Source organism: Camelus dromedarius, chromosome 3 (genome assembly GCF_036321535.1).
Source record: "Camelus dromedarius isolate mCamDro1 chromosome 3, mCamDro1.pat, whole genome shotgun sequence".
Classification (NCBI taxonomy): domain Eukaryota; kingdom Metazoa; phylum Chordata; class Mammalia; order Artiodactyla; family Camelidae; genus Camelus; species Camelus dromedarius.
This window is the reverse complement of record NC_087438.1, coordinates 67497665-67502888: the sequence shown is the minus strand read 5'-3', so window position 1 is coordinate 67502888 and position 5224 is coordinate 67497665. Positions and strand designations below refer to the sequence as shown.

The 5224-nt window shown below is 38.9% G+C and overlaps 1 pseudogene; it reads right to left on the bottom strand.

Moving 5' to 3' along the window:
• Nucleotides 1-1279: 1279 nt before the first annotated feature.
• Nucleotides 1280-4453, bottom strand: LOC105103213 (proteasome assembly chaperone 2-like; annotated as a pseudogene).
• Between the last annotated feature and the right edge of the window lie 771 nt (nt 4454-5224).

The following is a 5224-nucleotide window of genomic DNA, read 5'->3' as shown; positions in this document are numbered from 1 at the left end:
GAGAAGAAGGAGGCTTCATATAACGTGATGGGTATATGCAGAGTACCAAGATGAGAAAGCCAAAAAATGACGGATTGTACAGGGAAATAAAGTACTCATGTCATCTAGTAGGTGTGATCACCCAGTAGGTAGGCATGATCAGGCTGGAAAGGCCAGATTAGAACCAAAGTGTGAAGGGTTTCAAATATGGTACAAGAAAGTTACTGGATCAATTTTTAAGGTTAAACTATGTAAGATGAATTATGAGAGAAAAGATCAGACACAAAGAGGGCTGACATTGAGACCAGAAAAGAAAGAAATGCAAACATAATGTGCAGAAATACTGGCAGCACATGCGAACTGACTGGTCTTGAGAGTCCCACAAAAAGGACGCAAGGCAATTTTGGGATCAAGCCTGGGTGACCAAATGCTACCAGTGAACTTGCAAGTAATACATGTAACCAAACTGAGCCATATGTAATTACCTAACATATTATTCCTCATTTTCTTGGAGCACATTACCTTCTCAGTTTATTTCCCTAATTTTAACATAGATGTAAATCTGAGGAAAAGTGTGCTCTGTCACAAGAAAGCATTTACTCTAGTAAAGCAAAAAAAAAAAAAAAAAAAAGTGCTCCACCAAAAGAGAGAGAATTGAGCACTTAGGCTTCTAATTTCCACCCCAATTCAGAGGCAGGAAGATGAGTGGAAGGACCTTTGTCAAAATGCAGTGCACTGGCCCACCCTGAGGGGACATCTTATTATCGCTTCACGGCAGCCCTTACCCTGAGCAATCCATGCCAAATACAGCAAGATCTTCTAATCGTTCACAAAAAGGCAGAAATTTAGCTTTTACATAACCCAGACTTTTTTCCCCCTAATCCACTTGAAAACCTGGAATTTGTCATTTGATTTTTTCAGCTGCCATTTCTCTCTTATCAATAAACAGTGACTTGTTCCCTTTGTTCTTTATTACATGCACTCACGAGTATGAAATAAAACCTAGCGAGATATACATACAGGCAGGAAACTTCAGGAAAGTACAATGTATATTCTCTGTGTAGCAAAGTAACTGACTTCTGACCTCTAAGTATACACCAAGTTTGTATACACCTACTTCCTAGTTCATAGGGAAAGAACTGTTATCTCCAACTACTTCTCTGTAGACTATAATCTCTAGGGCTAGAACTAGTGAGTTTACATCTAGTAACTAAAGCTTCGTGAGTATGATTAATGGTTATTATCTACTTTATGTATATATAATACTTACGCATTTCTAAAAATAAATTTTTCCCCTTAAAATAGTAACCAAACACCAATACTTTCCAACTGCCCACAAAACCTCTGCAAGATAAATATTTGTGCACCACTTGGCCTCTGCATGCAATATGCAGCACTGTGCATAAAATATTGATTTGGCACACAATTATCATTCTTCCTGGTGCAGACATTTAAGATCTAGTCTCTTAGCAACTTTCACATGTGATACAGTGTTGTTATCTATAATCACAGTAATGTGTACTAGATCTCCAGCCCTTATTCATCTTCTAACTGGAAATTTGTACCCACAATACCTACTCAATTCTTTCATTCCCCCAGCCTCTGGTAACCACCATTCTACTCTGAGTTCAGCTTTTTTCAGTTCCATACATAAGTGAAACCATATCATTTTATCTTTCTCTGACTCAGTCTCCCTCAGCACCATGCTCTCAGGGTCTGTCCATGGATGGCAGGATGTTCTTCTTTCCCATGGCTGAATAATATTCTATTATACATACACATATACAGCATCTTCTTTATCCACTGACAGACACTTCGGTTGTTTCTGTACCTTGGCTATTCTGAATATCACTGTACCGAACAGGGGAGTGCAGGTATCTTTTGACATCCTGTTTTATTGCCTTCAAATGTACACCCAGATGTGAAATAGCTGGATAATAGTTTTTAACATTTTGAGGAACCGCCATACCATTTTCCAATATAAATTGGCAGTGTACGTTCCCACCAACAGTCCACACGGTTTCTCCTTTCTCCACACCCTCCCCAACACTTGCTATCTGTTGTCTCTGATGACAGCAATTCTAATAGATGTGAGGTGATATCTCATTGTGGTTGATTTGCATTTCCCTGATGATTAGTGATGTTGAGTATCTTTCCATGTATCTGTCAGCCATTTGTATATCTTCTTTGGAAAAATGTCTATTTAGTTCCTCTGCTCATTTTTTTAATCAAATATTTTGGTTTTGTTGCAGAGTTCTATGAGTTCTTTATGTATTTTGAATATGATATGATGTTATACATGGTCATGTGATGTGTTAGAGGTGTTCGGTAATGCTACGGTGGCTATCACATTGCAATATGTAAATGTATCAAATCAGCACACTACATGCTTAAATGTACACATTCTATGTTAATTACATCTCATAAATAAATAAATAGGCTCTGAGTCAGTACTACCAGAAAAAACAATATATTGAACTACGGCTGATCTATGGGCAGAGTTGAGAGATCCTAGTATTTAGTGATGCTTTATCTTCGACTTATCAACTGGATGAACCCATTATGAAGAGATATCTGCTTGTAAGATTTGTGATGATTGGTGAAGTAACTGACTTACATCGTGGTATCTGATCGCAAGGCCCTATTGACATCTATAGAACAAGACTGAGCCTTAAACACCTTTGAGTACAAGATGATCTGTATCATTAAGGGGTTTCCAATCTGGTCAGAAAAAACAAGGCACACAAAAAAGAAACGTAACTGTGATATAAATCATTCATCCAATGATACTGCAGGGGCTGGTAAAATTGTTATCAAATGTTAGAAAATGTGGTACCAATGTATCCGGAAACAAGAATGGATATAAGGGTTTAGGGACTCCAGGTAAATAATCATTTCCACCATTCCTAACTTCATGAACTTGCACAAATTACTTAAGCTCTCACTCTTTTCATTTATACTTAGGAAATATTTTACTGCACAAAATTTACATTTGTTGCCCATGATGAAAAGCATGGCAAAAACAACCTTTTATTAATCTATTTTTACTTTGGGGTTTTCTGTGAAAAGTAAAGATTTCCTAACAGTCTCAGAGAACACAAGCTTTATATAGGCGTTTAACAGTTGTATTGGTACTAAGTGTCTTGGGACATAAGGTATAAAACTGAAAACAGATCAAAAAAGCGCAGGGGGAAGACCACTGCCAAAGAGTAATCGCCACGAACTCGGCATTTTCCAGGGCAAGGCTGCCGTCGTGGGGTCATCGCGCTGCACACATGGTTTGATTATCTGCAGCCACTCATTAAGATACTCAACAAGACCTAATGCATCTGGGATATTTTCTTCCGAAACAAACTTGAGCACAACCGCCACTGGGATGTCCTTCGAACAGCCTTCGTCACAGAGCGTTTTTGTTATACCTCCGCCAGGAATACGCACACAAAGCTCAGACTCGTCTATCTCAGGCATGCACGCGGTTTTCTCCATTTCTTCCCAGTTAAGGCTCTGTATTTTATTTTGAACACTTTTTTGCATAGAAGGCGTGAGCAGGTACCTGAAGGGAGTACTGCGGAGCTGGAGGTCGTTGCGGTGATAGGAGTGACTGCTGGAGAGAACCATCACCTTGGCACAGCCGCTGCTCTTCACCCAGGAGAGCAGCTTCTCACAGAATGGCTCTGATTTATACTTAATAAAAATGGATCTTAACTGACGAGTTTCCTTGAAGGCAGCGCATACACTTCAGCATTTGTACTGAGCTCTGTTGAATTTTCCTCCGCAGTCGCATATGGATTGTTTCCAACCATCGGCACAAGACAGTCGGTGTAGAAGTAACCAATCTTACACATATTCAGCGTGGAAATAATCAGATCGATTGCCAGCTGGCCGACATTTCCAACAGACACTACTGGCATCAGGAGCACGCACCCCGCGAGGTCGGGGACCGAGTCCCCGCAGGGAACGAGCATGGCCTCGCGGGGATCGGGAAGAGCAGGCGGCTGGAACTGCGGCCCTCATTTGTAAATTAAATACACCACCACCTTGCTCACAGTGCTACAATGGAGATCAAATGAAATGTTTGTGAAAACACCTATCATAGGTTCCTGCCACATTAGAAGAGTTAAATAGTTTTCGAAAAAGGAGGGCGCAAATGGGACTTTTTTGAAGGGAATATACACTTTAGATTCTAAAACCAGTTATTTACAACTCTCAGGTCAAGGTTGAAGTTAAGTAGAAAAATCTCAGAAAAACTGTTTTGATATAGGGTATCTACTGTGGACAAAACGAACAGGATTACCCAGAAGGGAACATGGAAAAGGCCGACACTAGGTTTTAAGCTGTCTTCTTCATATGAACAGAGTTCTGCAGAGCTAAAGGTGGGGATGTCCCATGGCTTTCCCCCAAGAGATTTTTACTTAACGTATACTTTATCCACAAGGACAAGTACGCTAGGACTCTTCTACCACCTCAAACTGACCATAAGTCTACAGGTTATTTCTGGAAACAATCTATTTAGATGCAATAAAATTGCTTTAAGACAATATGAACAGTATTTCTCTCTAATTCATTTAAGTAAATGTAATGACCTCTAAAAATTACAAAGACCTTTTTCTGAGTGCTTCTATGATATTAAATGTGCGTATTTTATCTATTATTTATATGTTTATTATCCAGATATTCTGATAAATATTTAATATTGTGACTCACCAGTGAACCTTTTTATCTTAATCTTTCAGGATCTCTCTCATCTGCCTTTGCTTACTGCTTTATCTCACGTACCTTAAAGGGCTCCCAGCACACAGCAGGTGTCCAATAAACGTGTGTACACTGAATGGACCAGTCAATACTACCTTTCAGAGCTAACTCATGACAAGAACCCCACCTCTTTTCTCCACGTAGTTCAGCAATATTTTGCTTCACTAATTTGTCTTCTGAAATTATGTCTCTTCTAAGGAATATTTTCAATGTATAATATGGAACAGTATTTACTGATATACTTTGGACCACAAAAGTCAGGACTCCCAGAAAAGTAAATTTGAGATAGTCAGACTTTTTAGCTTGGATATAATAGAAAAAGTATGTACTATTTATGCAAATATTCAATTTTCTACGTTTTCTTTGTTTATATCCATGTATTTAATATAAGAGTCCCCCACCAAAACAGCAGCAATAATTCTTAACTATAAAACCTCTTATGTAAATAATAGGCTGTCCCCTACACGGTATATTCTGTGTTCCCAGAAACGTA